This window comes from Oryctolagus cuniculus, chromosome 16 (genome assembly GCF_964237555.1).
Source record: "Oryctolagus cuniculus chromosome 16, mOryCun1.1, whole genome shotgun sequence".
In the NCBI taxonomy this organism is placed as follows: Eukaryota; Metazoa; Chordata; class Mammalia; order Lagomorpha; family Leporidae; genus Oryctolagus; species Oryctolagus cuniculus.
The window spans coordinates 8,450,360-8,477,946 of record NC_091447.1 but is presented as its reverse complement, the minus strand read 5'-3'; the positions used below and the strand labels follow the sequence as shown (position 1 = coordinate 8,477,946).

Genomic DNA, 27,587 nt, shown 5'->3' with positions numbered 1-27,587 from the left:
TCTTCCACTACTTTCCCAGGCCATAGCAAAGAGCCAGATCAGAAGTGGAGCAGCCGGGTCTCAAACAGGTGCCCATATGGGATGCTGGCACTGCAGGCAGCGGCTTTACCCGCTACGCCACAGCACCGCCTCCCACCCCACCCCCCTTTTTTTAAGATTTATTTTAAAGGCAGAGTTACAGAGAAAGAGAGAGATCTTCCATCTGATGATTCACTCCCCAAGTGGTCCCATTGGCCGGAGTTGGGCCAGACCAAAGCCAGGATCCAGGAGCTTCTTCTGGGTCTCCCATGTTGGTTCAGAGGCCCAAGCACTGGGCCATCCTAGTGGAAGCATTAGCAGAAAGCTGGATCAGAAGTGGAGCAGCCAGGACTCAAACTGGTGCCCATAAGGGATGCTGGCACCTTAACCTGCTGCACCACAGAGCCAGCCCCCTCCTATATTTTTTATCTACAGTCCCATCATACATTGCCTGCTCCAATTCCCTTTACTCAAAAGCCACTCAGGTGCCAATGACTCACAAGTTTATCTCTAGCTTTGATGTCTCCACCACGTGCCAGGCTACCATATCCAGTCATATACTTGTCTGATTCTCATCCAGGAAAATGGTTATCTCAAATGTCAACCTACCCACAGCTGGAAGCTGTTTCCCATCCAGCCCTCAACCCAGCTACTTCTCCTTTGCAGTAAATGGCACCACCTTAAGCTTTCAAACCACAACCTTCCCATGGTTTGGGGGATGCCATCTGTGATTATTCCTGCTTCTTGTTCCTCACAGCCGGCACTCAAATTCTTCTAATCCTGCCACCAAAATATATCCATCCACCCCTCTCCAGCTCTACTTTATCTCCAATGTCACTACCCTAGGCCTCTTCACTACAATCTCTGCCTCTTATTACTACAACTGAGTCTTACCTTTTCTTCTCAGTCTATTTTTTTCTTTTGGGAATCAGTAAATATCCCTTATTATTTAAGCTAGAACACCTTTCAATAAACAGAACAAGTGCAATCTCACTCCCTTTGTAAGCCGTGTGGTGATGTCACAATGGACTCTATGTGTGCAAATGAGAAAACCCAGATCATGGGCTTACACAGGACAGGGGACCCCAGAAGTCAAACAGCCCAAAGTTGCCATCAACGCCCTCTTTTCTGCTCTATTCTGCTGTCCATAGAGCTTACTTTCTCCTAAATCAATTCGTGAGAGGCCTGCAAGACATAACCAGGACAACAGATTTTCTTGCTGTTTCTGTGCCCACGAAAATCCCTCTCCCCGGCCTTCTCGCCAACAGAGTCTCACAGGTGTCTCTAATTGCCCTCCGAAAATCCCTCTCCCCGGTCTTCTCTCCAACAGAGTCTCACAGGTGTCTCTAATTGCCCTCTGTGGGTTCTAGGCTCACCCCTAAAACAAGGACTTGACCACAGGGTTAAATGCCCTGATTGGCCTAAAGCTACCAGGACCCATTCACAGCGCTGGAGGTGGACTCAGCGTCCCCCTGAAGTAGATGACCCATGGGTGAAGGAGGGAGGATGAGACTCAGAAAAATCAGGGAATGGAAAAGGAGGTGACAAACAATAGGGAGGGCCTGGGTTTGAGTCCTGACCCAGCTCCCAGTTCCAGCTTCCTGTTAGTCTGCACCCAAAGAGGCAGTGGTGATGCCTCAAGTAACAGGGTCTTTGCTACCTATGTTGGAGACCTGGATTGTGTTCCAGGCACCCAGCTTTGGTCCTGGCCCAGCCTAAGCAATAGCAGGCATTTGGGGCACAAACCAACAGACAGGAGACCTGTCTGTCTCAAATAAAAAACTATTGATAATTCACAGCCTGTGATGTCAATAATAATCCCATCATATTCTCTGTACTTGCTGCTCCTGCCTGAGACTCGCTTCTCCAGCAGAGACTCTGTGTGTCATCTTCCTCTCTCTCCTTCTGATCTTGACTCTTGACATTTTCAATTTATGCATTTAGAAAGTAAATTGAAGGGCCAATGTTGTGGTGTAGTGTGTTAATCCTCAGCCTGCAACACCAGCATCCCATGTGGGTGCTGGTTCATGTCGCTGCTCCTCCACTTCAGATGCAGCTCCCTGCTAGTAGCCTGGGAAAGCAGCAGAAGATGGCCCAAGTGCTTGGGCCCCTGCATCCATGTGGGAGACCTGGAAGAAGCTCCTGACTCCTGGCTTCAGTCTGGCTCAGCCCCAGCCATTGCAGCCATTTAGGGAGTGAACAGCAAATGGAACATCTCTGTCTCTCTCTTCTTCTAACTTTAACTTTCAGATAAATAAATTAAGTAAATTAAGCTCTCTCTGACCTAGAATTTGTATTTCACTTTCACTTGCTCCTCTAATTATTTATGTATTAGTTAAAAGGCAGAGATATGCTCAGTGAGAGAGTAACAGAGAGACAAAAGGAGCTCTTTCATCCACAGCTTTGCTCCCCAAATGCCCTTGAAAGCTCTGGGTGGGTCAGGCCAAAATTGGGCCTAGAACCTCAATCCTAATCTCCCATGTGGGTGCCAGGGACCCAATTCCTTGAGTCATTGCCTGCTGAGTCCCAGGATCAGCATTAGCAGGAAGGCAGAATCAGGACCCGACTTGTACCAGGTTCCATGATATGGGATGTGGGTGTCCCAAGAGGCATGTTAGGCTATGCCAGGCACCCACTCCCTTGCAACTCTAGAAGGTAAGAGTGAGGGATCCAGAGTCAAAGCTTAGCAGATGTTTGACATCAAACAGTTTACAGGACCTCTTTGAGGCTGTGTTTCAGTTTGTAAATGAAGAGTAGTTGTAGTGATTCTCCTGAGGCTGGCACTATAGTGTAGCATAGAAGGTAAAGTGTCGTGGTGCAGTGGGTTACTCCTCAGCCTGCAACACCAGCATCCCCTGTGGGTGCTGGCTCAAGTCCTGGCTGCTCCACTTCCAATCCAGCTCCCTGTTGGTGGCATAGGAAAGCACCAGAAGATGGGCCAAATATTTGGGACCCTGCATCCATATGGGAGACCCGGATGAAGCTCTCCTGACTCCTTAGCTTCAGCCCAGCTCTGTCCTGGCCCTTGCGGCTACTTGGGGAGTGAAGCTACTTGGATGAAGCAGCGGATGGAAGCTCTTCCCCGCCCCCATCTCTCTTTCTACCTCCCCCTCTCTCTGTAACTCTTTCAAAATAAATAAATCTTAAAAAAAAAAAAAAATGAATGAATGGATCCTAGCACACAGTAAGTACTCAGTGGATGCCATTAGCGTCACTGGTCCACTCACAATTTGCATATAAGAAACACAGTGTTGCAGTTACTAAAGCTGAGTTACAAACCATCTCAATCCTTCAGATCTTCAAAGGGCCCTTTGTTCTCTTCACAGATGCTATGGGTCAGATAACCAGTGCCACACAGAAACCCTGAACTGTGAAAAGCAGATTAGGCTCCCGCATTCTGAAACACAGCAGACTTGAAACAAGAGCAGCTTCTCAAATGAATGAAGCCGGACGAAGGTAACGGACAAAATAGGGCTTCATTAGGTATACAGATGACCAAGAACTGCCACCTATCAAGCAGGCCAAGTCCACAGGGCCAGTCTGTTGTCAGAAAAGGAGGTAAAATGAAGCAGCTCCATTTGGAAGGAGTCCATGTGTTCTTAGGGTCAGTTTGTAGAATTCTTACAATTTAAAACTCGTGACCCTTTTTTGAGCACTAATGTGTAAAGTGCCTTAGCAGGATGTTTCCTTTTAATGTCTGATCTCTACAGTATTCTAAGATTGGGATAGCTGTCCACTTTTTTATAGCTAAGAAACTTAGAGCTCATAAAGCCTAATTAATTTGACCTGTTCTACCTATAATCACAAAGCCATGCATTTTCCATAACTGAAGGCTGCTCTTGATTTGCTATGAAATCATCTTCTAAGTGGACGTTTAAATTAAAAATGACCAAAACAGACATTTCTAGCTAGAGTAGCAAACAGGATTGAGTTGACTTTAATATTTTTATGAAGATCATGAACCAAGAGGAAAAAATAGGTGAACTTGAAACATGTGGACAGTAGAAATATTCATGAAGATTTCTTAATGTGACAAAACCTCCCAGATCTTGTGCACACACACACACATACACACAAATGTGCAAATGTTGAGAGAGAGTTAGAGAAATCAGTAGAGACAAGGGGGGTAACATATACAAAAACCTGAAGTTGTTTACAGTAATTAGCTAGAATAAAAATAAATGTTAAATCAGTGTTGTTGGAGCCCAACATTGCTAATAATGAGAAACAGACACTGACATTAAAATGTTCTGAAACTTTTTAACCTACAGACTTCTTCATGGGCCCATTTTCTTCTTTTTCATTTTAACTTCTTTGGCTGAAACTTGAACTTCCCCTAGGGACACCCTGAGGGTTGCATTTCCCTTACTGTCAGGATTAACAGCCCTCCCCAGTTTCTTTGAGATAACCAAGTACTTTATTGAGCTAGTAAAATTTTGTTACTTAGAAAGATTTCTTTCAAGATAGTGCAATAAAAAAATTTTATTGCAGTTAGACACTTAAGCCAAAAGGAATCCTGGGTGATTTTTTAAATGGGTGTCACAACACAAAGCAAATTATGGACCTTTACAAAAGATAATCCACTTGCTGGTACTTGCATCAAAGCAGTGCACAAAGCACTCCCATAAAGCTGGCTGTTTACCTAAAGTCCTGCTGAGGGAGTGAGGAAAAGGTTTTCCTGCTTAAATTAAGAAGCCTAGCCAATGCTCACAATATCCAGGTCCAAAGTGGAAAATACAGGCCGGCGCCGCGGCTCACGAGGCTAATCCTCCACCTGCGGCACCAGCACCCCGGGTTCTAGTCCCGGTTGGGGCACTGGATTCTGTCCCAGTTGTTCCTCTTCCAGTCCAGCTCTCTGCTGAGGCCTGGGAGGGCAGTGGAGGATGCCCCAAGTGCTTGGGCCCTGCACCCACATGGGAGACCAGGAGGAGGCACCTGGCTCCTGGCTTCAGGTCAGCATAGCGCGCCGGCCGTAGCACCCATTTGGGGCGTGAACCAATGGAAGGAAGACCTTTCTCTCTGTCTCTCACGTCTAACTCTGCCTGTTAGCAAAAAAAAAAAAAAAAATTTTTAAATTTAAAATTTTTTTAAAAAAGTGAAAAATACAAAAGCAGACTAAGATTTAACTGCATCCTTTCTACAAATCAGCTGGTTCTCACTTTTCAAAGATTTATTTATTTGAAAGAGTTACACAGAAGGAGAGGAAGAGAGAGAAAGAGAGAGGTATCTTCTACTTGCTGGTTCACTCCCCAGATGGCTGGGGTTGAGCCAGTCCAGAGCCAGGAGTTTCTTCCAGGTATCCCACATGAGTGCAGGGGCCCAGGGACTTGGGCCGTCTCCTGCTGCTTTCCCAGACACATTAGCAGGGAGCTAGATTGAAAGTAGAGCAGCGGGGACTTGATCCAGTGCTAATATGAAGTGCTGGCTGCACCTTAACCCACTGCACCAAAACGCCGTCACGAACGTGGGAGACCTGGATTGCACTCCCAGCGCCTAGCCCCCAGCTTCAGCCTGGCCCAGCCTCAGCTATGGTAGGCATCTGGGGAGTCAGACAATAGATGTAAACTTTCTCTCTGTCTTTTAGCCTCCCAAGATGTTTTTTGAAAATGGAAAATGTCCTCTTTTGGAAATGAACATCATTATTCATTCACTTCTAAAGATCTAAATTCAAATGCACTGCTGCATAGGTCATTTGAAAGAGTTTTCCAAACTCCGACTGGGAACAACAAATGCAAGATAACTAAAATCTCGCCCTCGGTTGCTAGGGATGGCTTCATAAAAAGCTAAGATTATTTTAGACACTACATGGATAGAAAAAAAAAGTCTCAGCCGGCGCCGCGGCTCACTAGGCTAATCCTCCACCTTGCGGCGCCGGCACACCAGGTTCTAGTCCCAGTCGGGGCACCAGATTCTGTCCCGGTTGCCCCTCTTCCAGGCCAGCTCTCTGCTGTGGCCAGGGAGTGCAGTGGAGGATGGCCCAGGTGCTTGGGCCCTGCACCCCATGGGAGACCAGGATAAGTACTTGGCTCCTGGCTTTGGATCGGCGTGGTGTGCCGGCTGCAGCATGCTGGCTGCGGCGGCCATTGGAGGGTGAACCAACGGCAAAAGGAAGACCTTTCTCTCTGTCTGTCTCTCACTGTCCACTCTGCCTATCAAAAAAAAAAAAAAAAAAAAGTCTCTTGGGTTAGAAACATTCCCGAGCCTTCCAATCCATGCCCCGTGAGTAGTTTTTTGTTGTTGTTGTGCTGTTTGTCACTGTCAGAGCTGTCAGGCACCCATCAGCACCACCAGTCTGCAGCCGCATGGACTGATGAACGGATTGACACAACTGGAACTGCTCCAGCATTCTTACTGAAGGCCTGGCCCGTACTTGGGCAACAGTACTGAGGTGACGAGTTAAAAAGAAACGCAGTCATCTTCAAGTTTAGACAGTAGCTGGATCTAGCTCATGCAAATGTTACTAAACCCTTCAACAAGTGGACTAAAGTGGACTGTCTTAATATACAAAGGCACTTCAAAAAGTCCATGGGAAATGAGATTGAAAAATAAGTTTTCTTTGGTTAAAAAAAAGAGAAAGAGAGACTGTTTGTAGGGAGGCTGGCATTGTGGTGCAGTGGTTTAAGCTACTGCCTGCAACGCTGGTATCCCATATGAGCGGGGGTTCAAGTCCCAGATGCTCCATTTCCCATTCAGCTCTCTGCTAATGCACTTGGGACAGCAGTACTTGGGACCCACAGGGGAGGCCTGGGAGTGAGTCAGCAGATGCAAGATTCTCTCTCTCTCTCTCTAGCTCTCTAGTGCGCTCTCTCTCTCTCTCTCTCTCTGTCTCTCTCTCTGCCTTTTACATAAATAAATCTTTTTTTAGAGAGACACTCTTTGTATACATGGATTTCAAACATTTTTGCCACCAAAATAAATTGATCTCTTAATTCCACATTCCAGGATCTTTTTGAAGTCCCTTCACATAAAATAAACTGCATCAGACACATTTATCTCAACCTATTGATATTTGATTTTGGATTAAACTGCTCAGGTTTTTAAACTAATTTGTTATCTTAAATAGGTAAGTGTTCCCATTTAAAACCTTATTCACACTTTGGCATCATCTCACTTTTCCAAAAGCATATCAAGCTTAACATCAAACTTGCCGGATATGTATTATAGGTCAGCGCCGCGGCTCAATAGGCTAATCCTCCGCCTTGCAGCGCTGGCACACCGGGTTCTAGTCCCGGTCGGGGTGCTGGATTCTGTCCCGGTTGCCCCTCTTGCAGTCCAGCTCTCTGCTGTGGCCTGGGAAGGCAGTGGAGGATGGCCCAAGTGCTTGGGCCCTGCACCCCATGGGAGACCAGGAGAAGCACCTGGCTCCCGGCTTCGGATCAGCATGGTGCGCCAGCCACAGCGTGCCAACCGCAGCGGCCATTGGAGGGTGAACCAACGGCAAAGGAAGACCTTTCTCTCTGTCTCTCTCTTTCACTGTCCACTCTGCCTGTCAAAAACAAAAACATCAAACTCGCCGGATATGTATTATCACAAAGTCCAAAGAATTGAAAATTGACAGTACAACTTCACAGCAACACAAAATACACTGTTCCAAAGTGGTTATTCCTGCAGGTTTACCAAGTATACAATTGCATTGCTAACGGTGTTCAGCCCAATGTTAACTTCCTATTGCCTCTTGCTGTATATCCTCAGACTCACCCAGCAAAGGTTTCAACTAGAGAACAAAAAGGGCAAATACCAATGGTGCCTCTCTTCTGGATGTCACACGGCTACAGCAAAGCTTACCAGGCAGAACAAACAGACTCAGATAAACTCAGGGCAAATGGCCCTGGATCTTAGCATCAAGACAACCACCACCCTCCCTACAAGGGCGAGTTGGAAGTACCTCCGTGGAGGCTTCACCTGGTAGGTGCTAACGTAATCTGAGTCCTGGCTTGCAGAACGGACCATTTGCAGCAATGCTACTGCTCCTCGGTTCACCTGCTGGCCTCTGCACCCAGCCTTCTTTAAGTTTCTCTCGGAACTCCTTGATGGTGTGGTTTGTGTCCAAGAATCCAGATTTTAGAGCCTGCTGAATTCAGATTCAGTTCAGCCACTGGGTAAGCTATGCTAGTTTAGACAAGTCACCCAATTTTTCTCAAAGCCTCCATTTCTTTATGTGTAAAACTATATTTTTAAAGGATTTACTTGAAAGGCAGAGTTACAGAGAAAGAGGGAGAGAGAGGTCTTCCACCCGCTAGTTCACTCCCCAAATGGCCGTAACAGCCGGAGCTGAGCCTGCCCAAAGCCAGGAGCTTCTTCCAGGTCTCCCACTTGGGTGCAGAGGCCCAGGGACTTGGGCCATCTTCTACTGCTTTCCCAGATACATTAGCACAGAGCTGGATTGTAAGTAGAGCAGCTAGGATTTGAACTGGCGCCCATATGGGAGGCTGGTGTTCACAGCCAGTGGCTTTACCAACTATGCCACAGCACCGATCCCTAAAATTATAGCAGTAATACCCTTTGACAGACTGTAATAAGGAAGATGGGTATTGCAGCAAAGCACCCAGCTCAGCACCTAACAAATGTTTGATAAATGGTAATTATTCATTCAATCAGTATCTACCTAATATTATCATTATGAGCTGCAAAAAAATCCTGAATTTTATAAGTGTAATTGAATTCCATCCTAGTCTCATATTTTGACATCTTACTACAACATTTAAAACATAATAAGATAGACTTTTTCACTCACCACTAGTAGGAATATCTTCTGCCAACCCATAGGGATTCAACACATATTGTCTGACTGGGAGGGCAGTCTTCAGATATGTATGTGGTTATGTTAAGTACTCAGGTTAAGAGCTTGAAATCTGGGGACACTTAATCTACTTTCCATCTCCATGCCCTCCCTATATTTATATTTTGTTACAAGAATAAAAGATCAGTCTTTAGAATTGAATGGGGGTCTGCTTCCTGTCTGTAACATTCAGTAGCTGTGAAATCTTCAGAAAATTACTAACCTTCGTGAATTTAGTTACCTAATCTAAAAACATGGAATCATATCACTGCCTAGGAGCATATTGGCTTATCTGTGACCCAGTTCCTCCAAGCTTTGGACCCAGCTTCCTGTCAATGCATACTCTGGTAGGCAGCAGATAATGGCTCAAATGCTTGGGTCCCTGCCACCAACATGGGAGATCTGGATGGAGTTCCAGGCTCCTGGCTTCAACCTGAACTAGTCCTACCTGTTGCAGGCATTTGTCAAGTCAAGTGAACCAGATAGAAGAGTCTCATTCTCTCTCTCTCTCTCTCTCTCTCTCTCAAATCAATGAAATAAACATTTTTTTTAAGAACAGCTCTCTTGGGGGACTATGCTGTGGCTCAGCGGGTTAACGCCCTGGCCTGCAGTGCCGGCATCTCATATGGGCGCCGGTTCTAGTCCCGGCTGCTACTCTTCCCATCCAGCTCTCTGCTATGGCCCGGGAAAGCAGTAGATGACGGCCCAAGTCCTTGGGCCCCTGCACTCATGTGGGAGATCCAGAGGAAACTCCTGGCTCTTGGCTTCTGATCGGCACAGCTCCGGTCATTGCAGCCGTCTGGGGAGTAAACCTGCAGATGGAAGACCTGTCTCTACCTCTCTCTGTAACTTTTTCTTTCAAATAAATAAAATAAATCTTTTAAAAAAATAGAGCAGCTCTCATAAAAATGCTTCAGAGCAATTAGAAACATGATTAAAGCAAATGAAAAAAAAATCTCAGCAAAAATATAGAAGACACAAAGAAGAACCAAATGGAAACTTTAAACTAGAAAAATACAATAACTAAAATTGTTTTTAAAACCTCCGTCTATGGGCTCAATAGCAGTCTGGAGAAAATAGAGTAAAGAATTCTCAAACTTGAAGATGAAAGGAAAAAATATCAAAAGGTGTTTGAAAATGGTTGCAAACTCCAAGTTTAAAGATGTAAACCTGACCGGTGACACGGCTCACTTGGCTAATCCTCCGCCTGCAGCGCTGGCACCCCCGGGTTCTAGTCCCGGTTGGGGCGCCGGATTCTGTCCCTGTTGCCCCTCTTCCAGTCCAGCTCTCTGTTGTGGCCCGGGACTGCAGTGGAGGATGGCCCAAGTGCTTGGGCCCTGCACCTGCATGGGACACCAGGAGCAAGCACCTGGTCTTAGAGGACAGAGGTCCTGCATGGGGAGTTAGTGCACAGTGACTCCTGTTGTTAATTTAACAATTAACACTCTTATGTATGACGTCAGTGATCACCTGAGGCTCTTGACATAAGCTGCCTGGGCTATGGAAGCCTTTTGAATCCACAAACTCCTTCACTATTTAGACAAGGCCATAAGCAAAGTGGAAGTTCTCTCCTCCCTTCAGAGAAAAGTACATCCTTCTTTGATGACCACTTCTTTCCACTGGGGTCTCACCCACAGAGGTCCTTCCTGTAGGGACACTTTCTGCCACAGTGTCTTGGCTTTCCATGCCTGAAATGCTCTGATGGGCTTTTCAGCCAGACCAGAATGCTTTAAGGGCTGATTCTGAGGTTAGAGTGCTACTTTAAGCAATTGTCTTTCTATGAGTCTGCTGTATGGATTGCTTCCCATATTGGAACATTCACTCTTTTTTAATTCTATTACTATTACCAACTACTTAATCCTATCTATATGATAACTTTAACACTTAATCATATCTGTATGATCACTTTAACACTTAAAATGCTATTTTTAACACCTAGCTTAAGGGGACTTGGGGTCCCATGGCAAGTTTTTAAACTGTACCCTTAGAAGTAAGTCCATAGGAATGTATGAAGAACTATACAGCTTACAAACTTCATACATTTCATAATTACAACTTTATGAACATGGTGATTCTTCCCACCTTGCCTGCCCTCCCACCCCCCATTCCTTCTCTCCAAACTGGTAAAATATCAGTGCCGGGAAATGCAAATCAAAACCACAATGAGGTTTCACCTCACCCCGGTTAGAATGGCTCACATACAGATGTGGAGAAAAAGGGACACTAACCCACTGTTGGTGGGAATGCAAACTGGTAAAGCCACAATGGAAGTCTGTCTGGAGATTCCTCAGAAAAATATAACCCTACCATACAACCCAGCCATCCCACTCCTTGGAATTTACCCAAAGGAAATTAAATTGGCAAACAAAAAAGCAGTCTGCACCTTAATGTTTATTGCAGCTCAAATCACAATAGCTAAGACCTGGAATCAACCTAAATGCCCATCAACAGTAGACTGGATAAAGAAATTATGGGACATGTACTCTATAGAATACTATACAACAGTGAAAAACAATGAAATGCGGTCATTTGCAACAAAATGGAGGAATCTGGAAAACATCAGGCTGAGTGAAATAAGCCAGTCCCAAAGGGCAAATATCATATGTTCTCCCTGATTGGTGACAACTAACCGAGCACCAAAAAGGAAACCTGTTAAAGTGAAATGGACACTATGAGAAACAGTGACTTGATCAGTCCTTGCCCTGACTGTTGATGAACAACTTAATACTTTATCCCTTTTAGTATTTTTTTGGTTGTTCTACTTAATACTATTGGTTGAATTCTGTAATTAATACACAGTTATTAAGTGTTGAAACTTAACTGAAAAGTGATCCCTGTTAAATATAAGAGTGGGAATAAGAGAGGGGAGAGATGTACAATTTGGGACATGCTCAATCGGACTTGCCCCAAACGGTAGAGTTAGAAATGTGCCAGGGGATTCCAATTCAATCCCATCAAGGTGGCATGTGCCAATGCCATCTCACTAGTCCAAATGATCAATTTCTGTTCACAATTGATCATAATGATAGGACTAAGAGTCAAAGGGATCACATAAACAAGACTAGTGTCTGAAAATACTAACCGATAGAATAAAAAAGGGAGAGAACAATCCAACATGGGAAGCGGGATACACAGCAGACTCACAGAATGGCAGATGCCCTAAAGAGCACTCTGGCCTCAGAATCAGTCCTTAAGGCATTCGGATCCAGCTGAAAAGCCCATGAGAGTATTTCAGGCATGGAAAGCCAAGACACTCTGGAAAAAAAAATGACCTAAATGAAGGATCTCTGTGAGTGAGATCCCAGTGGAAAGAACAGGTCATCAAAGAAGGAGGTACCTTTCTCTGAAGGGAGGAGAGAACTTCCACTTTGACTATGACCTTGTCTAAATATGATCAGATTTGGCGAACTCAAAAGGCTTCCATAGCTTTGGCAACTCATGACAAGAGCCAAGGGTGATTACTGACGCCAAAACAAGAGTGTCAATTTGTTAAGTCAACAACAGGAGTCACTGTGCACTTACTCCTCATGTAGGATCTCTGTCCTTAATGTGCTGTACATTGTGATTTAATGCTATAACTAGTACTCAAACAGTATTTTTCACTTTGTGTTTCTGTGTGGGTACAAACTGTTGAAATGTTTACTTAATAGATACTAAATTGATCTTCTGTATATTAAGAGAATTGAAAATGAATCTTGATGTGAATGGAAGAGGAGAGGGGGCGGGAGAGGGGAGAGTTGCAGGTGGGAGAGAAGTTATGGGGTGGGGGGAGCCATTGTAATCCATAAGCTGTACTTTGGAAATTTATATTCATTAAATAAAAGTTAAAAAAAATATCAGTGCCAATATTGACTGTTTTGAGATGTGTGTATATGGAGAGAGAGCATGACAGCACTAGAAAAATCTATGTATTCAGAAACACTATAAATAAATCAAAATTCAATTCTAAAAATTGTTGAAGTAACCTACAGGGAGACAGGAAAAAAGGTCTGATTCTGTTTGCTAATTGCTTAGTCAAGTTCTTCACCAAGATGACTTGAGTCCCAGCTACAACCTCCCTTGACTCCAAATGTTGAAACACACGAGTCTACACTCAAGGGACCCACTAATACCCATTATGCTCTTAGGCAAAGTAATAATCAAAAATGCATTGAAAAAATAATACTCAGGGTTGATTGTTGGAAGAACAAGAGGCCTATTTTCCCAGAGTCAGTATAGCCCTGGATTCAGCAAGGTCACACAAGAGAAGGCACTTGGACTGCCCTGTGTTGTACCTCCCACGCCTCTCCCAAACACACCCAGAATAACTTCTATCATGTTGCACTTTGTGTTGGACTATCAGATACAATATTATGAATGTTTTTCAAGGAGACACTCCTGTATGTAGCAGTACGGCAATAACCTCGCATCTTCCATTTATGGGGCACTGATTACCTATCAGACAGCTTGTAAAATTATTATTAGTCTTTAACACAAGCCCCCCGAGGCAAGAGTTTGGGTCAGAAGATAAGTCTGTATGTCTGTCTCTACTCACTCTACTGTGACAGTGTAATTTTACTGTAGGATTCTTCTCTTTATTATTACTTCACAGTGTTCTCCTTAGGAAGAAATACTAGAAGAAATTCTGAGTTCAAGAGGGAGAATACTAACAGGAACTAGCAATCACAAGGCTGAAAAACAACCCTAAGTCATTAGGATTGGTAGCCTGAAGATTGGGCTGAGTCCACAAATGCCCAAGGAAGACAGAAGAAGAGAAAAATCCATGTGGGACCAAGGTGGGAGAACAAGGTGTCAAACTACTCTGATGCTGACGCCAGCTTCCCACAGCCGCAAGGACTTCTTAAGCGCCATGTAGGCAGGAACTAATCACACATGGCCATTCTAGCAAGCATAGGCCAGGGATAACTAAATGCTCCTGGATATAAGAGGACAATTGAGGGGTTGCAGGGTATCAGGTTAAGCCTCCGCCTGTGGTGCCAGCATCCCATATGGGCACCGCAGGTTCAAGTCCTGGCTGCTCCACTTCCAGTGCAGCTCTCTGCTGATGGCCTGGGAAAGCAGTGGAAGATGGCCCAAGTGCTTGAGCCCTTGCGCAGGTGTGGAAGACACAGAAGCAGCTCCTGGCTCCTGGCTTCAGATCAAGTCAGTTCTTTCCACTGTGGCCATTTGGGGAGTGAACCAGAGGATGGAAGACCCCTCTCTCTGTCTCTCCCTCTGTCTGTAACTCTGCCTTCAAGTAAGTAAATCTTTTTTTTTTTCTTTTTGAGAAAGGTCTTCCTTCCGTTGGTTCACTCCCCTAATGGATGCTACGGCCAGCGCACTGTGCCGATCCGAAGCCAGGAGCCAGGTTCTTCCTCCTGGTCTCCCATGCGGGTGCAGGAACCCAAGCACTTGGGCCATTCTCTGCTGCGCTCCTGGGCCACAGGGTACCGGCGCCACAGGCAGAGGATTAGCCAAGTGAGTCAGGGCGTCGGCCAAGTAAGTAAATCTTAAAAAAAAAAAAAAAAAAAAAGGGCAGGGGGACAACTGAAGGAGCTAAGTCCTGCAGTCAGGTTCTGAAACAGTGTTTGGGTTTGTTTGGGTTTCTATTCACTTCCTGTGTTTTTGTTTGTTTGTTTGTTTTTGTTTGTTTGTTTGTTTTGACAGGCAGAGTGGACAGTGAGAGAGAGAGACAGAGAGAAAGGTCTTCCTTTGCCGTTGGTTCACTCTCCAATGGCCGCCACAGCTGGCACGCTGCGGCCGGCGCATCGCGCTGATCCGAAGGCAGGAGCCAGGTGCTTCTCCTGGTCTCCCATGGAGTGCAGGGCCCAAGCACTTGGGCCATCCTCCACTGCACTCCTGGGCCACAGCAGAGAGCTGGCCTGGAGAAGGGCAACCGGGACAGAATCTGGTGCCCCGACTGGGACTAGAACCTGGTGTGCCGGCGCCGCTAGGCGGAAGATTAGCCTAGTGAGCCGCGGCGCCGGCCCACTTCCTGTATTTTTTAATGTATATGCACAGCAGAAGCAATCCAGATCTGACCCTGGGAATTCTGTCACTGCAAGAGACAGCCTTTTCTTGAAGATGAGAGGTTTTGGCATCTTTGTCTTGTTTTGCGCTAAAGCAGTATTTGGTGGCCCCTTAACTCCTCTGAACCAATTTCCCTATCTGCAGGAACTGATCCCTAACACCATTCTCAATTGAGAAATCCTGTGATTCTATGGAAAGCATTTTAGAGGCAAACTTTTATGCCTACTTATTTGAAGAACATCTTAATTATAATTCCTGTCAACTTGGGGGCTATTATTCCATGTCCAACCATTTTTGTGAACGTTAACACATCCTTACAATGAGTAGCCTTTATACATGGTTTGTAGTGCTTGGTGTTGGTTAGTTATTTCAACTGCTTAGAACATGGACTATCAATAGATGTTGGGCAAATAACAATGGAAGCTCTTAAAAAAATTTTTTTTTTGATCAAAGGATGTGTAAGAATTCTTAGTTAAGCAACATTACCAAGTTTCTTCCCCTGCAGAGCTTCATACAGACAATCTTTAATTGGCTAGTGTGCAATCCTCTGTGGCTACTGTTAACACTACAGTGTCACCATAGAACTATTTTCCTAGGGAACACCTCTTGGGAATAATGCCCAGGGAGTATCACCTAGGGAACAGAGCACTGATCAAGTATCTTCTCCTGTATAATTTGCTGAATGGACCAGAACCTATTGCATATATATCCCAGAGCTGGGATTTCAGACAGATGCAAAGAAAGAAGGCAGAATTTTCAACACCGATTCCAGCTGGGCTAATCACTTTTCTAATAACATTAAAATAAATAGGGATTCTGGACAGCAGGTATTTTAAAGAAAGCACATCCTTCGATTCCCAAGTTTGAACATAAAACCACAGCTAAACAGAAATCATTTGGTCTAAATCCACCTGCCCATGTCACCAGAGCTCTTCTCCCTTCTCACCACCCTTCCTGCCCGTATTCTCATAGTCCTTATTTTTGACATTTTGATTATTTCTTTTACTTCTCTATTTACAACTTCAGCCCCAAAACAGGGCATCCTAGTGAGAGAGAATAGTGCAGTAAATAACAACCTACTCAGGAACAAAGCTGCAGGCTGGCCTATCATCCTCCTTTTACAAGCAATGTGGCCTTGGACAAGTTACTGCAGTCCCTTGGCCTCATTTTCATTCACTATAAATTCAACAATACAGATCTCCTTGCCTTCTAAATTTAGCCACTGAATAGACTTGAATAAATCCCTTGAATAAACTCCTACTATTGCTATCTGAAAATCAGTAACCAATGGGGTGGGCGTGTGGGGCAGTGGTTCAGGCACCCTCTGGAATCCATCTCCCATGTTGGAGTAGCTGGGTTTGAGTCCTTGCTCTGCTTCCAATCTAGCTTCCTGCTAATGTGCACCCTGGGAGGCTGCATCACCTGATGGGGCAAGTACTTGGGCCTGTTATCCCCATGGGAGACCCGGATTGAGTTCAAACTCCTTGTTTCTGTCTGGCCCGGTCCCAGCTGTTGCAGACACTTGAAGAGTGAACCAGTGGATGGAAGATTACTCTCTATCCCTCTGTCTTTCAGAAAGAGAGGGAAGAAGAGAGGGAGGGAGGCAGAGAAAGAAAAGGAACCAAATGGATTTGGATGCCATAATGTCAATCATGTTGTTTTTTTGCTACCCAAACTCAACTGATGAGATAGTAAGAAGTATTTGCAGTGCCTACAGCATAGAGTTGTTATGAGACTTAGATGAGTTAGGCACTCATGAGAGCTCCTGGCACACCATATTTGTTTTTCCTATCATTCTACCAAATAGAACATAACATTCACAAGAAATATTAATAACAGACATTATCTAGGCAAGTTATTCCTAGTTATCGCAGGCTCTCAGTACCTTAACCCAAGGTTTTATTATAGCATTGACCCTTGAATTTTATGTATGTATTCATTTATTTGTTTTTGCCTGTGGATCTGTCTTAGGAGGGAAGAGAACACAGGGCTATGAACCAGGAGACCTAATTTCCAGCCCAGTCTCTGCAAAGAACGGATCATAACACATTAGGCAGGGAAATGCCCTCTTGAAAGATTTCTGGTGACGCCTCAAAAAAGTGGAACAAACACCTTTGTGCTTCACGGGGTGGGCATAGAAAATGACCGAGGCCGGCGCCGCAGCTCAATAGGCTAATCCTCCACCTGCGGCGCCGGCACACCAAGTTCTAGTCCCGGTCGGGGTGCTGGATTCTGTCCCTGTTGCCCCTTTTCCAGTCCAGCTCTCTGCTGCGGCCTGGGAGGGCAGTGGAGGATGGCCCAAGTGCTTGGGCCCTGCACCCCATGGGAGACCAGGAGGAAGCACCTGGCTCCCGGCTTCGGATCAGCATGGTGCGCCGGCCGCGGCGGCCATTGGAGGGTGAACCAACGGCAAAGGAAGACCTTTCTCTCGTCTCTCTCTCTCACTGTCCACTCTGCCTGTCAAAAAAAAAAAAAGAAAAGAAAATGACCGAGTGTGTTGAACAAACAGTAACGTAACGTTCAGGAAAGAGACTGCCTGTCACTCCAGCGAAGTCATTCTGATCCGTTGGTAGGACATAACCTCAAAATCACGACCCTCAAACCCAGAGTCACGGATAAATCTGGTGCTGCAGAGGAAGCCACAGCATATGTAACACTGATGAATAGATTGGGGATTGCATAACAGGACATCTTACACACAATTTTTTTTAAGATTTATTTAATTATTTGAAAGGCAGAGTTATAGAGAGAGAGAGCAGACAGAGAGGTTATTACGTCTTCCACCATTTGGTTCATTCTCCAAATGGCCGTTAACAGCCGGAGCTGGGACCAACCAAAGCCAGCAGCCAGGAGCTGCCTGTTACCTATAGCACTAGATGTTAATGTCAGTTCCCCTCTCTCCTGCCCTATAACTGCTATTCTTTGCTCCTACTCTTGGCTCGGGCCACCTTCCTGTGGCTTTCGGTGGGAGATTAGCCAGGCTGCTTCGTGATCGGGAACTACTGGCAAGATCATGTTACTGAAGTGTTTGCCCTTCTCCAAAAGGAATGTATAACTGCAAACCAACTACTTATCACGGATGTGTCAGAACCCTGGTTTGTAATGGCAATGCCTGCTTTGTTGTTCACTCATTTTCTTCCCTTGGAAATTTAAGAAACTTTATCTCAAAGGTCTCAGTGCTTCCTGGGTAGCAGTACCAAATGTATTTGTGTAGCATTTAATATTTAGCCAACCCTTTATAATCTTGCCGTTCATTCTCCTCCTAGAAACCCAACGTAGTTCATTATCATCATAATCTTTTAAAAATGGAAACACAAAGGCCTCAAAGCATGCACAATTTATCAAGCGAAAACACCAATGTAACCCTCACCCTAAAGTTGAATAACATTTTAGCTTTTTTTTTAAAGATCTATTTATTGATTTGAAAGGCACAGTTACAGAGAAGCAGAGGCAGAGAGAGAGAGAGATCCTCCATCTGCTCGTTCACTCCCCAATTGGCCACAATGGCCAGAGCTGGGCCAATCCAAGCCAGGAGCTTTTTCTGGGTGCCCACATGGGTGCAGGGGCCCAAACACTTGGGCCATCCTCCACTGCTTTCCCAGGCCATAGCTGAGAGCTGGATCAGAAGAGCAGCTGGGACTCGAACTGGTGCCCATATGAGATGCCGGCACTGTAGACAGTGGCAGCTTTACCCACTATACCACAGCACCGGCCCCCATTTTTATATATTTTTTTAATTATCCACTAAGCCTAATTGCCCAAACAAACAAATAAAAAGATTTAACCCTATCAGGGCGGTGATGGGGAAGCTCTAATAGGATATATTCTCAGTGCCATAGAATAAAAGACATTAGTGTGTTATTTCATATAAAAGAAATAGGGCCAGCACCGTGGCTCACTTGGCTAATCCTCAGCCTGCAGCACCGGCATCCCATATGAATGCCGGTTCTAGTCCCAGTTGCTCCTCTTCCAGTCCTGTTCTCTGCTGTGGCCCAGGAAGGCAGTGGAGGATGGCCCAAGTGCTTGGGCCCCTGCACCTGCATAGGAGACTAGAAGGAAGCACCTGGCTCCTGGCTTCGGATTGGCGTAGCTCCAGCTGTAGCGGCCATTTGGGTGGTGAACCAACAGAAGGAAGATCTTTCTCTCTGTCTCTCTCTCTCTCACTGTCTAACTCTGTCAAATAATAAAAAATAAATAAATAAAAAAAGAAATGATCCTTTCTCTCCCTTCAATATCTGTTCTACCTTATTCCAATTATCTGTTAAATTACTCATAAAATATGCCGTCAGCTCATCTCATAGCCATGTAAAATGGCAAAAGAGAAAAATATTCCAAGCAACTAAAAAGTCAGGTTAAAAGGAAAAGTCACTAAGGGCGTCGCAGCTCCATGGACTCGGGTATGGCTTCTCCAGCTCAGAAGCAACATGTTCTGTCAAAGAAAGATCAGACGCCCGACTGTGTGAGCAGACCTCAGAGTCAAGCCCTGCGCCCCCCGGGGGGCCCTTTCTGGCTCCCACATGTAATGGCCCTGTTGAGTCTCACTGTGCTCGGCCACCAAGGAGACTCTTCCTTTGCAAGCACCCGACTTCACTTCGGTAAGCAGAACCTTCTCCTGTTTGCAAAGGGGATGAGAGCAAACCACACTGCACGGCACCGGCTTCCCCACCCCGCCCCGCCTCCAAGTGTCTTTCTGCTAATGGCAAGAGCTATTTGCTATTTTTTTTCGTAATATTTTTGGAAGATATATTTATTTGAAAGGCAAATAGAGAAGGAGAGACAGATAAACATACAGAGACAAAGAGAGAGAGACAGAGAGTGAGAGATCTCCTATTGGCTTATTCACTCCCCAAATGCCCACAACAGCCAGGACTGGGCCAACCCAAAGCCACAGAACTAGAACCCCATCCAGGTCTCTCACATGGGTGCAGGGGCCCAGGCACTTGGGCCTTCCTCCACTGCATTCCCAGCACATCAGCAGGGAACCGGACTGGAAGTGGGAGAGCTACTCTACTTTCAGGTGGAGGGAAAACACTTCCATCAAGCTCCTCCCGGCTTCACTATGCTCCTGGCTTTCCTGGATCCCTGCTGTCCTCTGGCATCCTGTCACCCCTAACAAGCCCAGACAGCCTCCACTCCAAAACAAACGTTCATCAGCCCCGCTGCTCACACAAACCATCATCACCTCTCCTGCCAGTGTTTAGTCTTCCAGAAATTATTCTCCACCCAACCACAGCTTGAAACCCTAACCTGGCATTTGCCCTCAGTCATCTACTTTCACATTTTTTTTTAACTTTTATTTAATGAATATAAATTTCCAAAGTACGACTTATGGATTACAATGGCTTCCCCCCCATACCGTCCCTCCCACCCGCAACCCTCCCCTTTCCCACTCCCTCTCCCCTTCCATTCACATCAAGATTCATTTTCGATTATCTTAATATACAGAAGATCAGCTTAGTATACATTAAGTAAGGATTTCAACAGTTTGTTCCCACACAGAAACATAAAGTGAAGAATAATAGATGATTTTTTTAAATGATGATGAAATCAGATCAGACCTATTGTCATGTTTAATCCCAGTGAGAGTCAAGTTGGGAATTGATAATTTCTTCTTTTTTTTTTTTTTACAGAAGATCAGTTTAGTATGCATTAAGTAAAGATTTCAACAGTTTGCACCCCCATAGAAACACAAAGTGAAACATATTGCTTGAGTACTCGTTATAGCATTAAATCTCAATGCACAGCACATTAAGGACAGAGATCCTACATGAGGAGTAAGTGCACAGTGACTCCTGTTGTTGACTTTACCAATTGACACTCCTGTCTATGGCATCAGTAATCTCCCTATGCTCCAGTCATGAGTTTCCAAGGCTATGGAAGCCCTCTGAGTTCTCCGACTCTTATCTTGTTTAGACAAGGTCATAGTCAAAGTGGAGGTTCTCTCCTCACTTCAGAGAAAGGTACCTCCTTCTTTGAAGACCTGTTCTTTCCACTGGGATCTCACTCACAGAGATCTTTTGCCAGAGTGTCTTGGCTTTCCATGCCTGAAATACTCTCATGGGCTTTTCAGCTGGATCCGAATGCTTTTAGGGCTGATTCTGAGGCCAGAGTGCTATTTAGGACATCTGCCATTCTATGAGTCTGCTGAGTATCTCACTTCCCATGTTGGATCACTCTCCCCTTTATTTATTCTATTGGTTAGTGTTAGCAGGTACTAGACTTGTTTATGTGCTCCCTTTGACTCTTAGTCCTTTCATTATGATCAATTGTACTTTCACATTTTTTTTTAAATATTTTATTTATGTATTTGAGAGGCAGAGTTACAGAGAGAAACAGAGAGGGAGAGACAGAGAGAACAGTCTTCTATCTGCTGGTTCACTCCCCAAATAATGGCAATGGCAGGAGCTGGGCCCATCCAGAGCCAGGAGCCTCCTCCAGGTCTCCCAGGCAGGTGCAGAGGCCCAAGGACTTGGGCCATCCTCTGCTGCTTTCCCAGGCCATAGCAGAGAGCTGGATCAGAAATGGAGCAGCCAGGCCGGCGCCGCGGCTCACTAGGCTAATCCTCCGCCTTGCGGCGCCGGCACACCAGGTTTTAGTCCCGGTCGGGGCGCCGGATTCTGTCCCGGTTGCCCCTCTTCCAGGCCAGCTCTCTGCTGTGGCCAGGGAGTGCAGTGGAGGATGGTCCAAGTGCTTGGGCCCTGCACCCCATGGGAGACCAGGAGAAGCACCTGGCTCCTGCCTTCAGATCAGTGCGGTGTGCCGGCCGCAGCACGCCACTGGCCATGGCGGCCATTGGAGGGTGAACCAACGGCAAAAGAAAGACCTTTCTCTCTGTGTCTCTCTCTCACTGTCCACTCTGCCTGTCAAAAAAATAAATAAATAAAAATAAAATAAAAAAAAAGAAGTGGAGCATCCAGGACTCGAACTGGCACCCATATGAGATTCTGGCACTGCAGGCAGAGGCTTTACCCACTACACCATAGCGCTGGCCCCTACCTTCATGACTCACGCCAGGGCACATTTATTCATCCCGCAAACACGTTTGGAGTTCACACCGACACTTGGTACTGAGGACACAGCAGTCACTCAGCTTATAATATAGTCAGGGAGACAGCTGAGAAACAGGCAAGCAATTGAAAAAAAAAAATATTTGCAGATAGCAGGAAGGAAGTGACCAACAAGAAGTGACAGGCAGTAGCCAGGAAGGGGGGGTTTCAGAAACGGTGGCAAAAGTTTATCAGTTCTGTGAAGAACGCAGGGTGACCCTTCAGAACAGAGCAATCACCCGGGGTCTCCGTGGAAGGGAAAGAACTGAGGCATTTGTGGCATGATCCAGTTCTATTCATCCCAAGGAGAGGCCTCGTGCGGTCAGGCAGCCTCTGATACCCAGCCTCTAGGGTGAATCTCAGTATGAAATCCAGCCAGGCAGGCAGAGAACTATCTAGAAGCAGCAGGTAAGTTCCAGCCAACAAGTTAGAGGACAGCAGGGCCCTAACATGGAAATCAGCGCATGGCAACACCCAGAGAGAGACAACAGTCAGAGATGTGAGCAGCAGCCCGGGCACACTCTGTGAGCAGACAGCAGAGCCCAGTTACTGAGTGCCAGGGCTAGGAAGTCTCTGGAAGACTAAAGATGGAGGTCCCTGGTCAGAAAGACCAAGGCCACCCCACACTGAAGGGACATAATAATAAAAAAAAAAAAAAAAAAAAAAAAAACCCACTCAGAATTCCATCTACCAGAATCCGGGTAACTTGTGAGGCCTGAGCTTCCGCATCTGAGCTTTTGAGTGAAAGAAAGCGAACTCTCAGAAAGCTCATATTAAACCCAAGTTCTTCTCTTGCGTGTGTCCCGTGAGAACAGACCCAACATAGCCGTGCCACACTTACTCGTCTTCTTCCAGCCATTAGAACCCTTACAGGATAAAAATTGTGGAGTAAATACATTTTCCTCATCTTAGGTTAAATTCATTGTCAATTCCGTCTCTGCCTCCTCCTGTCATTCCCGATTTATCACCACGGTCTCACCTACAATTCCAGTCTTCCACGCTACCTTTCCTCCCTATCCAAAACAAAGGAACCAATTATTTTTCTTGCTTAAAAGCCAGTATCAATCATATAAGTCTCCTTTCAAAAAAAAATCAATATGTTAAAACAAATAGCCAAATTAAACTTAACAGGTGTGGGGGAACAAAGAACAATTCATAAACCACACAGTACCTAGCACTAGAAGAGGTTCTGACAGCACCACCTGTAGAGAGAGCAGCAAACTTTTATAGGCCAAGCACAGAAGCGAAGCAGAGAAATCATCTGATTGGCTACAGCGAGGCCTCTGCCTTCCTGCGGCGCCGGGTGATGAGTTGGCTGCCTGTGATTGGCTGACGGTAAGGGTTTGTGATTGGCTAACGCCTGGATATTTGGTACAAAAAGCATACTCCTAAGTTAGGCTTCGGTTTGTTGACATAGTTAGGCTGCAGTTTGTTACTGCAGTCTAATATTCTTTTTTTTTTTTTCTAAGATTTATTTATTTGAAAGAGTTACACAGAGGAGAGGCAGAGAGAGAGATATAGGTCTTCCATCCGCTGGTTCACACCCCAGATGGCCGCAACAGCCGGAGCTGTGCCGATCCAAAACCAGGAGCCAAGAGCTTCTTCAGGTCTCCCACACTGGTGCTCGGGCCCAAGGATTTGAGCCATCCTCCACTGCTTTCCCAGGCCATAGCAGAGAGCTGGATCGAAAGTGGAGCAGCGGGACTCGAATCATATGCCCATATGGGATGCCGGCATTGCAGGCGGCAGCTTTACCGGCTATGCCACAGAGCCAGCCCCACTAATATTCTCTTGATCCTGAAATTTAATAAGTAGTGCCTGGGGCAGATCAAACCTCTTACAGCAGGAGCTAGATCTTCTTGTGTCTGGGGCTCAGCAGCCCCCTTTGGGGCTCTGGTCCCACTTCTCCCATGCTCATAGTCTACACTGCAGTCAAATTGAACACAGTGTTTTTTTATGTTCCCTCATTCCCTCAATGGCTATTGATTGAGTGCCTGCGGGCCAGGGGTCATGCTGACTGCTACATTTGGTGACAGACACAGTAGGGTAGTGATGATGGGTTTTTATACCAGTGCCTTTCAAATGTTCTGTCTCTAACTTGTTGAAATGTTTACCCCGTGTGAAGCACATACCCAAGAATTGTTCTGAATGAGCTGAATGGGCCTGGGTTTCCTCTTCCACCTACAGTATCCCTCAGAGACTCTGCAAAATGCCTTGGCCATCCTTGGTTGCTCCTCAGAGTATATTATTTTGAAACACATATACTTCTCAAGGTAGACTAAAATTTTCGCAATTTTTCCCAAGCACATCTTGTGTTTTTGTCCTCTCTTGCTCATGTGTTCCTTTATGCAAAATCAGGGCCAAACTTTACATGATACCAGTTGTACCACTACAAAAAGACTTTTTATTTTTACAGCCTCAAGCATGAATGGGGTGTGCTATGAGTCAGCAAGATCCTACGCAAACAGCTAATTCTCAGATTACAGATGTGCAGTGCAAATGGACAAGCCCACAGCAGCACCAGAGCTTTTGAACACATCAAACTTTTTGGCTTCCTCAGACTCAGAGACCTTAGAAAGACTTTTTTTTGAGGGGGCCAGCATTGTGATGCAGCAGGTAAAGCCGCCGCCTATAGTGCCAGCATCACATATGGGAGCAGGTTCGCGTCCCGTCTGCTTCACTTCCAATCCAGCTCTCTGCTACGGCCTGGGATAGCAGTATAAGAAGGCCCCAGTCCTTGGGACCCTGCACCTATGTGGGAGACCCAGAAGAAGCTCCTGGTTCCTGGCTTCAGATCGGCACAGCTCCAGCCTTTGCGGCCACCTGGGGAGTGAACCATCGGATGGAAGGCCTTTTTCTTTCTCTCTGCCTCTCTCTAACTCTGCCTTTCAGATAAATAAATAAATCTTTTTTAAAAATTTATTTATTTATTTATCTGAAAGGCAGGGTTACAGAGAGGAAGAGGAGAAGAGAGAGAGAGAGAGAGAGAGAGAGAGAGATCTTCCATCTGCTGGTTCACTCCCCAAATGGCCGCAACCACTGGAGCTGTGTCAATCCGAAGCTGGGCATCAGGAGCTTCTTCAGGGTCTCCCACATGGGTGCAGGGGCCCAAGGATTTGGCATCTTCCACTGCATTCCCAAGCCACAGCAGAGAGCTGGATCAGAAGTGGAGCAGCCAGGACTCGAAACAGTGCCCATATGGGATGCCGGCACTGCAGGCAGAGGCTTTACCCACTATGCCACAGCGCCGGCCCCAGAAAGACTTTAAAAATTCTATACAGACACAGATAATGTAGAGATAAAAATTCCAACCTACAAATGATTGGAAAGTATAGAAGTCACTTTACATAAATTAAAATAATTAAGAGACTCACCACAAAGGAAGAGAGATTGAAATGTTATGAAGTACCATCTGTAAAGTTTTAATTCTAGAATCTCAGTTATCCAGAACCTTCTGTAGTTCTAAACAATTGGAAGATTTAATAACTTTTGGTCCCCTTCAGGGCTTACAGAATCTCTCCAAGTATTTTTCTCTTGGAAATTTCCAGACTCTTCTTAACGGGGCAAGGATTTGTATTTGCTCATGCAAGCATCAACTGTCAATGAAGACAGGGTGCCTAAAGAAAAAATGGCTAAGTACTTTATACTTTTGTGTGTCTGTGTGGGTGCAAACTGTTGAAATATTTACTTAGTATAGAGTTGATCTTCTGTATATAAAGATAATTAAAAATGAATCTTAATGAAGAGTGGGATGGGAGAGGGAGTAGGAGGTGGGATGGTTTGGGGGTGGGAGGGCGGGTATGGAAGGAAGAACCCTATAATCCAAAATTTGGATTATAAATTATGAAATTTATATTTATTGAATAAAAGCTCTCTATAAAAAATAAATGGATGCCCCCCCCAAAAAAAGGAGGGGGGAACTACTTTGATGCGGGGGATCCTGTGGGACATTTGCAGTGCTCATTGTGTATGGGCATGGTTCTTACTACCTTACAGATGACAACTCATTTGTTCTTCCAACACACACCTGTGTGGTAGCTCTTTCCTCCCTAGTTTAACTAGGCGACAGGAAGATTAAGAAAGTCTCCTCGGGCAAGAGTCGTGGAAGAGTGAGTTAAGCCAGTGCTTGGGATGGACACATCCCATCTTGGAGTGCTGGTTCAAATCCCAGCCCCTCCACTTCTGATCCAGCTTTCTGACAATGCACCCAGGGAGGCAGCAGATGACAAGCTCAAGGGCTTGATTCCCTGCCACCCACATGGGAGACCCAGGTGGAGTTCTCTGTTGTTGGCTTCAACCTGGCCCAGCCTTGGCTGTTCTGGCCATTTGGAGAGTAAATAAGCATATGGAAGATGCTCTTACTCTCTGTGTCACTCAGCTTTTCAAGTAAATCAAACTTTTTTTAAAAAGAAGAAATTCCCTAACATAGCCCAGCAAACAGCCAGGAACCCAGGGTCTTCACACCGCAGGCTCCCATGCAGTGGTCTGCAGATGGCACTGTCTGAGACAGGGCACTGGTGATCACACCTGAATGCAATCGCCTTTTGCACATGTCCTTCAAACTGTGCTTTCAAACTTTCCAGTAAGTTCTCTTTCCCAAAAGTAATTTACCACATGGCCAGCAACCATGTCTGAAATTCTGTCATCTCACACCTCTTTGTGTCTCCCCAAAGTACCAAACATGCAGATTCAAAAAGGTGTGCAAAGGGGACTTTCTGTGTGCAAAGAATCAAATTAAGTCATCTCCGATTCTTAAGGGAAGTTTGTGTCCAAGCATTCGAAGAAGCCAAAGCAGGCAAGGCCAAGTTTATTGGATGATTTTGAAAACATTGCAGCGGAGCACCAGCTGCTGAGAGAATTCAGCCCAGCTGTAGGACAGGCTAAGCCGGAAGGAGCAGGGCTCTGTGGGTTCTGCTCCCCTAGAGCTGACCCTGGGAACAAAATATACCCTCCCCAACACCCATACATGAACCCTCTCCACGCTTTAATCCAGAGAACCCATTCTCCCAAATGCTAGAGCTTCTGCCCAGAGCTCTCAGCTCCATGAGGGATTGAGCATTGGGCTTTTTCTGCCTTACCAAGGAGCATGCACAGCCCCTTAGCATCTGCCTGCCTCTCCTTCACTTCCCACCCCTAGCTCACACGATCAGCCAAACAGCCGCCTCTACCACTCAGTGATCCTTGCTCTGTCTTCCACCCAGCTCGGTCCCTTCACTTCCTCCCTCTCCATGAAGCCTTCCCAACCAACATTCCATGCCTCTATTTCTTGCTTTATAAAATCATTTTTTAAAATATTTATTTGAAAGGCAGAAAGAGAAAAAGGGATTGCCTATCTGTTGGTTCACCATCTAAATGCTAGGCCAAAGCCAGGAGCTGGAACTCAATCCTAGTCTCCCATGTTGGTGGCAGGGATCCAACTACTCGGGTTATCATCTGCTGTTTCCCAGTGAGTGAGAGCTTGCAGGAAGCTGGATGGGAACAGAGCCAGCACTCAGAGCAGCCACTGCAACAGGGGATGTAGGCACCCCAAGCCTCAACTTAACTGCTGTGCCAAACACCACCCCACTCCTACTTGCCTCCATCTAACGTGCTGTATACATTTTACTAATTTACTTTGTTATCTGCCTCTCTGTTCCAGAATATGAGTTCCATGAGACTGGGAAAGTAGCAGCTGCATTCACTGCTGAATCTTTGGTTCCTGGAAAAATGCCTGGAGGGACAGGCGTCAGGCCCTG

The 27,587-nt window shown here is 45.7% G+C and overlaps 1 long non-coding RNA gene across 1 annotated transcript; it reads left to right on the top strand.

The window, feature by feature from the left end:
* Window positions 1-1,097: 1,097 nt before the first annotated feature.
* On the top strand, window positions 1,098-27,587 carry LOC127487329 (uncharacterized). The gene is made up of 5 exons (XR_007914100.1): window positions 1,098-1,296; window positions 1,359-1,473; window positions 3,345-3,474; window positions 13,389-13,572; window positions 27,491-27,587. It is a non-coding gene; the product is annotated as an uncharacterized lncRNA (long non-coding RNA).